This window comes from Salmo trutta, chromosome 39 (genome assembly GCF_901001165.1).
Source record: "Salmo trutta chromosome 39, fSalTru1.1, whole genome shotgun sequence".
Taxonomy (NCBI): Eukaryota; Metazoa; Chordata; class Actinopteri; order Salmoniformes; family Salmonidae; genus Salmo; species Salmo trutta.
Window position 1 is genome coordinate 22,454,030 of NC_042995.1, and position 8,608 is coordinate 22,462,637.

Below are 8,608 nucleotides of genomic sequence, written 5' to 3' on the forward strand. Positions count from 1 at the left end.
ATGGCTCCCGAGTGGTGCAGCGGTCTAAGGCACTGCATCTCAGTGCAAGAGGCGTCACTACAGTCCATGGTTCCAATCCAGGCTGTATCACATCGGGACGTGATTGGGAGTCCCATAGGGCGGCGCACAATTGGCCCAGCGTTGCCCGGGTTTGGCCGGGGTAGGCCGTCATTGTAAATAAGAATTTGTTCTTAACGGACTTGCCAGGTTAAATAACAACAAACTACTTTTTGTATGTAATTTGTTCCTCTGTTGAAATAGTGGAGGGCAGTTCAATGACCCTGACCTGCAGCAGTGATGCCAACCCACCAATGACCTGGTGTCAACCTCAGCAAAAGCATCAGGTGTCAGTAAATAATGGATTTTTGTGTGCACAAAGTAAACCACTCCAATTCTACCCAATAGAGAGATAAGATATTGTAAAAAAAAATAGCTGTGGGGTGGATGACGCGCGCGTGCGCACACACACACTAGGGTCGGGGTGGACAGCGGATCTGTCTCATGTACCAGCCAGATTGAAGTTTGTGTTGGAGAATGCATTCAGATACACAAATACTGTGGGGGGAGACATTGTGGTACAAGTTACATGTAGAGGACATCTAGGAAACATCCCAAATGGCACACTATTCCCTATTTAGTGCACTATTTTTGCCCAGGGTCCATAGGGAATAAGGTGCAAATTGGGACACAGGGATTACATAGGAGGACAATTACATTGGCTTGCGAAAGTATTCACCCCCTTGGCATTTTTCCTATTTTGTTGCCTTACAACCTGGAATTAAAATTTATTTTTGGGGGGGGTTTGTATCATTTGATTTACACAACATGCCTACCACTTTGAAGATGCAAAATATGTTTTATTGTGAAACAAACAAATAAGACATCAAAACAAAACTTGAGCGTGCATAACTATTCACCACCCCCAAAGTCAATACTTTGTAGAGCCACCTATTGCAGCAATTACAGCTGCAAGTCTCTTTGGGTATGTCTCCATAAGCTTGGCACATCTAGCCACTGGGATTTTTGCCCATTCTTCAAGGCAAAACTGCTCCAGCTCCTTCAAGTTGGATGGGTTCCGCTGGTGTACAGCAATCTTTACATCATACCACAGATTCTCAGTTGTATTGAGGTCTGGGCTTTGACTAGGCCATTCCAAGATATTTAAATGTTTCCCCTTAAACCACTCAAGTGTTGCTTTAGTAGTATGCTTAGGGTCATTGTCTTGCTGGAAGGTGAACCCAGTTTCAGTTTCAAATCTCTGGGAGACTGAAACAGGTTTCCTTCAAGAATTTCCCTGTATTTAGCACCATCATTCAATTCTGACCAGTTTCCCAGTCCCTGCCGATGAAAAACATCCCCACAGCATGATGCTGCCACCACCATGCTTCACTGTGGGGATGGTGTTCTCGGTGTGATGAGAGGTGTTGAGTTTGCGCCAGACATAGCGTTTTCCTTGATGGCCAAAAAGCAACATTTTAGTCTCATCTGACCAGAGTATGTTCTTCCATATGTTTGGGGAGTCTCCCACATGCTTTTTGGTGAACACCAAATGTGTTTCCTTATTGTTTTATTCAAGCAATGGCTTTTTTCTGGCCACTCTGTCGTAAAGCCCAGCTCTATGGAGTGTACGGCTTAAACTGGTCCTATGGACAGATACTCCAATCTCTGCTGTGGAGTTTTGCAGCTCCTTCAGGGTTATCTTTGGTCTCTTTGTTGCCTCTCTGATTAATGCCCTCCTTGCCTGGTCTGTGAGTTTTGGTGGGCGGCCCTCTTGGCAGGTTTGTTTTGGTGCCATATTCGTTCCATTTTTTAATAATGGATTTAATGGCGCTCCGTGGGATGTTCAAAGTTTCGGATATTTTATATATATATATATATATATATATATTTTTTTTTATAACCCAACCCTGATCTGTACTCCACAACTTTGTCCCTGACCTGTTTGGAGAGTGTTGCAGAGTCTGGGGCCTTTCAGAACAGGTGTATATTTATTGAGATCATGTAACACTTATATTGCACACAGGTGGACGTTATTTAACTAATTATGTGACTTCTGAAGGTAATTGGATGCACCAGATCTTATTTAGGGGCTTCATAGCAAAGGGGATGAATGCATATGCACACACCACTTTTCCTTTTTTAAATTTTTTTGAATTTTTTGAAAAAAGTTATTTTTTCCATTTCACTCCACCAGTTTGGACTATTTTAGACACTCACCGGTGGTCAGGAAAACCGTCAGGATGAAGAGCAGGATAGCGATCCAGGGAAAGGGAAACGGCCAGATGGTCTGTTGGTGAAGGCCACAGCCCGGGCAAAGAAGGTTTTGGTCATGAGTGACCTGAACCGCCTGCTAGGGGTTAATTTTTGGAGGAGGGGGTGACCAGGGTGGGAAGGGTTGGCAATCTTTCCTGAACTCTTCCTTGCCCTGGAGTCGTGCAGGACCTTGATGGAGGGCAGGTGGCAGACAATGACCCTGTCTGCAGACTGGACAATGCGTTGCAATTTGCCCTTGCAGCGGGTAGACGCAGACCCAAACCAGACGGTATTGGAGGCGGTAAGGATGGACTCAACGATTAATGCATAAAACCGGATCATGATTGACTGAGAGATTGAGTTTTTTTTATCTGCCACAAGTAGTACATCCGCTGGTGTGCCTTCTTGGTGACCGCTGTGATGATGTCCTCCCACTTGAGGTTGTGGGAGATGATGGTCCCCAAGAATTTGAATGATTCAGCCATGCTAACAACTGAGCCATCAATCTCGAGGGGGAGAGCTGGTGGAGGGCGTTTTCTGAAGTCAACCACCATTTTCACAGTTTTGTCTGGGATTAGTTCCAGGTTATTGCAACTGCACCAGGCCACTAGCTTGTCAACCTCTCCATGGTACATGGACTCATTGCCGTGGTGTTGTTGGAAGTGCAGTCATTGGTGTAGAGTAGAAGTGACTGGTTGTATCACTGTCTGGTATACACTGCCCTCGACCGGAAGACGCTCCCGAGGGTGGTGCGGATGGCCCAGTGCATCACTGGGGGTGAGCTCCCAGCCATCCAGGACGTACATGCCAGGCGGTATCTAAGGCCTGAAAAAATCCCAAAGACTCCAGTCACCCGAGACATGGACTGTTCTTTATGCTCCCTTCCTGCAGACGGTGCCGGTGCATCAAGGCTCAGACCAACAGACTCCTAAACAGCTACCTACAACTACTACTAATCCCCCTCACACCTACGCTGCTGCTAAAATGATGATTGATTAGATGTATTATTACCACTACGCTGTATTATTACCACTACCCCATCATAAAGCTTGCTTATGACACAACGGTTGTATCACTGTCTGGTAAGCCAACTGCACCACCTGCGACCAGAAGTCCCTAGAGAGGGTGGTGCAGACAGCCCAGCGCATCACTGGGGGCGAGCTCCCAGCCATCCAGGACGTACATGCCATGTGTCGTCTGAGAAAGGCTTGAACTAATGCCAAGCACTCCAGCTGTTCTCTATGCTCCCGTCCGGCAGGCAGTACCTGTGCTAACAACTACAGCTCTCACTCTCCCACAGACTATCCACACTGACTCTATGCCCATCCACAGGTACTCTACCCACTCAGACACAAACTACGCTGCTACCAAAATAATTCTTGATTAGATTTATTACTCCATTACGTTGCTATCCATTGATTGATTGCCATCACCATCAGTATATATCTATCTATCCTGCCACTGGTCACTATTATTCCTGTTTACATGTACAGTTGGAGTCAGAAGTTTACATACACCTTAGCCAAATACATTTAAACTCAGTTTCTCACAATTCCTGACATTTAATCCTAGTAAAAAATTCCCTGTCTTAGGTCAGTTAGGATCACCACTTAATTTGAAGAATGTGAAATGTCAGAATAATAGTTGAGAGAATGATTTATTTCAGCTTTTATTTCTTTCATCACATTCCCAGTGGGTCAGAAGTTTACATACACTCAATTAGAATTTGGTAGCATTGCCTTTGAATTGTTTAACTTGGGTCAAACGTTTCAGGTATCCTTCCACAAACTTGCCACAATAAATTGGGTGAATTTTGGCCCCTTCCTCCTGACAGAGCTGGTGTAACTGAGTCAGGCCTCCTTGCTCTCACATGCTTTTTCAGTTCTGCCCACAACTTTTCTATAGGATTGAGGTCAGGGCTTTTCGATGGCCACTCCAATACCTTGACTTTGTTGTCCTTAAGCCATTTTGCCACAACTTTGTATGCTCGGGGTCATTGTCCATTTGGAAGACCCATTTGCAACCAAGCTTTAACTTCCTGACTGATGTCTTGAGATGTTGCTTCAATATATCAACATAATTTTCCTCCCTCATGATGCCATCTATTTTGTGAAGTGCACCAGACCCCCACAACATGAAGCTGCTTCACGGTTGGGATGGTGCTCTTTGGCTTGCAAGCCTCCCCCTTTTTCCTCCAAACATAACGATGGTCATTATGGCCAAACAGTTCTATTTTTGTTTCATCAGACCAGAGGACATTTCTACAAAAAGTTTGCTTATTTGTGGCGGTTTTGGAGCAGTTGTTTCTTCCTTGCTGAGCGGCCTTTTAGGTTATGTTGATATAGGACTCGTTATACTGTGGATATAGATACTTTTGTACCTGTTTCCTCCAGTATCTTCACAAGGTCCTTTGCTGTTGTTCTGGGATTGATTTGCACTTCTCGCACCAAAGTACGTTCATCTCTAGGAGACAGAACGCATCTCCTTCCTGAGCGGTATGACGGCTGCGTGGTCCCATGGTGTTTATACTTGCGTACTATTGTTTGTACAGATGAACGTGGTACCTTCAGGCGTTTGGAAATTGCTCCCAAGGATGAACCAGACTTGTGGAGGTCTACACATTTTTTTCTGAGGTCTTGGCTGATTTCTTTTGATTTTCCCATGATGTCAAGCAAAGAGTCACTGAGTTTGAAGGTAGGCCTTGAAATACATCCACAGGTACACCTCCAATTGACTCAAATTATGTCAATTATCCTATCAGAAGCTTCTAAAGCCATGACCACATTTTCTGGAATTTTCCAAGCTGTTTAAAGGCATGGTCAATTTAGTGTATGTAAACTTCTGACCCACTGGAATTGTGATACAGTGAATTATAAGTGAAATAATCTGTCTAAACAATTGTTGGAGAAATTACTTGTGTCATGCGCAAAGTAGATGATCTAACCGACTTGCCAAAACTATAGTTTGTTGTGAAGAAATTTGTGGAGTGGTTGAAAAACAAGTTTTAATGACTCCGACCTAAGTGTATGTAAACTTCCGACTTCAACTGTATATCTTACCACTAGTATATTACCAGAAGTGTATATATGTTCCTGCTACCAGTCACTTTTCAGCCCTGTTTTCATGTATACAGTGGGGAGAACAAGTATTTGATACACTGCCGATTTTGCAGGTTTTCCTACTTACAAAGCATGTAGAGGTCTGTAATTTTTATCATAGGTACACTTCAACTGTGAGAGACGGAATCTAAAACAAAAATCCAGAAAATCACATTGTATGATTTTTAAGTAATTCATTTGCATTTTATTGCATGACATAAGTATTTGATCACCTACCAACCAGTAAGAATCCGGCTCTCACAGACCTGTTCGTTTTTCTTAAAGAAGCCCTCCTGTTCTCCACTCATTACCTGTATTAAACGCACCTGTTTGAACTCGTTACCTGTATAAAAGACACCTGTCCACACACTTAATCAAACAGACTCCAACCTCTCCACAATGGCCAAGACCAGAGAGCTGTGTAAGGACATCAGGGATAAAATTGTAGACCTGCACAAGGCTGGGATGGGCTACAGGACAATAGGCAAGCAGCTTGGTGAGAAGGCAACAACTGTTGGCGCAATTATTAGAAAATGGAAGAAGTTCAAGATGACGGTCAATCACCCTCGGTCTGGGGCTCCATGCAAGATCTCACCTCGTGGGGCATCAATGATCATGAGGAAGGTGAGGGATCAGCCCAGAACTACACGGCAGGACCTGGTCAATGACCTGAAGAGAGCTGGGACCACAGTCTCAAAGAAAACCATTAGTAACACACTCCGCCATCATGGATTAAAATCCTGCAGCGCACGCAAGGTCCCCCTGCTCAAGCCAGCGCTTGTCCAGGCCCATTTGAAGTTTGCCAATGACCATCTGGATGATCCAGAGGAGGAATGGGAGAAGGTCATGTGGTCTGATGAGACAAAAATAGAGCTTTTTGGTCTAAACTCCACTCGTCGTGTTTGGAGGAAGAAGAAGGATGAGTACAACCCCAAGAACATCCCAACCGTGAAGCATGGAGGTGGAAGCATCATTCTTTGGGGATGCTTTTCTGCAAAGAGGACAGGACGACTGCACCGTATTGAGGGGAGGATGGATGGGGCCATGTATCGCGAGATCTTGGCCAACAACCTCCTTCCCTCAGTAAGAGCATTGAAGATGGCTCGTGGCTGGGTCTTCCAGCATGACAACGACCCGAAACACACAGCCAGGTCAACTAAGGCGTGGCTCCGTAAGAAGCATCTCAAGGTCCTGGAGTGGCCTAGCCAGTCTCCAGACCTGAACCCAATAGAAAATCTTTGGAGGGAGCTGAAAGTCTGTATTGCCCAGCGACAGCCCGAAACCTGAAGGATCTGGAGAAGGACTGTATGGAGGAGTGGGCCAAAATCCCTGCTGCAGTGTGTGAAAACCTGGTCAAGAACTACAGGAAACGTATGACCTCTGTAATTGCAAACAAAGGTTTCTGTACCAAATATTAAGTTCTGCTTTTCTGATGTATCAAATACTTATGTCATGCAATAAAATGCAAATGATTTACTTAAAAATCATACAATGTGATTTTCTGGATTTTTGTTTTAGATTCCGTCTCTCACAGTTGAAGTGTACCTATGATAAAAATTACAGACCTCTACATGCTTTGTAAGTAGGAAAACCTGCAAAATCGGCAGTGTATCAAATACTTGTTCTCTCCACTGTATCTGTCTATCCCTGTATATAGCTTCCTCTCTTATTTCTTAATTATCTTGTTACTTTACTATATACACTACTGGTCAAAAGTTTTAGAACACCTGATCATTCAATGTTTTTTATTTTATTTTTTACATTGTATAATAATAGTGACGACATCAAAACTATGAAATAACACATATGGAATCATGTAGTAACCAAACAAGTGGTAAACAAATCATTTGAGATTTTTCAAATAGCCACCCTTTGCCTTGATGACAGCTTTGCACACTTGGCATTCTCTCAACCAGCTTCATGAGGTAGTCACCTGGAATGCATTTCAATTAACAGGTGTGCCTTGTTAAAATATCATTTGTGGAATTTCTTTGCTTCTTAATGCGTGTTACGTTCCCCAAATTCTGTGTTGTTGTGGGTTTGTATGTGTTGTAGAATAATAGTGAAGATATCAAAACTATGAAATAACACATGGAATCGTCTAGTAACCAAAATGAAGTGTTAAACAAATCAAATATATTTTATTTTTGAGGTTCTTCAAAGTAGCCACCCTTTACCTTGATGACAGCTTTGTACACTATTGGCATTCTCTCAACTAGCTTAATGAGGTAGTTACCTGGAATGCATTTCAATTAACAGTTGTTCTTTGTTAAAAGTTAATTTGTGGAATTTCTTTCCTTAATGCATTGGAGCCAGTCAGTCGTTGTGACAAGACAGGGGTGGTATACAGAAGATATCCCTATTTGGTAAATGACCAAGTCCATATTATGGCAAGAACAGCTCAAAAAAGCAAATAGAAATGACAGTCCATCATTACTTTAAGACATGAAGGTCAGTCAGTCTGGAACATTTCAAGAACTTTGAAAGTTTCTTTAAGTGCAGTCACAACAACCATCAAACGCTATGGTGAAACTGGCTCTCATGAGGACAGCCACAGGATGTCACGACTCCTACCGAAGGTGGCTCCCCCTCCTGCTCAGGTGGCGGCCGTCGTCACCGGCCTACTAGCTGCCGCTGATTCCCTTTTGTTTCCCCCTTTTCGTTATTAGTTGCACCTGTTCTTAGTTGGGCTAATTAGCGGCCTTTATTAGCCAGCAGGCCCGCCTGCTCTTTGTGCGGGATTATTTCTATTGTATGCTGTGCGTGGTTACACGCTGTTTGTTGCACATTTTTTCAGTGGTGCGTATGTTTGCGCAAGCTGTGTTTTTGTCCCATGTGTTTGGGGCACTTTGCTTTGTAGTGCGCTCTGTGCGCTGTTTGGGTTGGCTGTCGTTTGGTCTGTAAGCCTATTAAAGCCAATACCCTGAATCGCTGTTTTCCTGCACTTGATTCCTCATCAACAAACACCCACGCCTTACACAGGAAAGGAAGACCCAGAATTACCTCTGATGCAGAGGATACGTTCATTAGAGTTAACGGCACCTTGCTTGGCGAAGAAACACGAGTAATGGACATTAGACCAGTGGAAATCTGTCCTTTGGTCTGATGAGTCCAAATTTGAGATTTTTGGTTCCAACCACCGTGTCTTTGTGAGAAGCAGAGTAGGTGAACGGAGGATCTCTGCATGTGTGGTTCCCACCATGAAACATGGAGGAGGAGGTGTGATGGTGTGGTGTGGGTGCTTTGCTGGTGACACT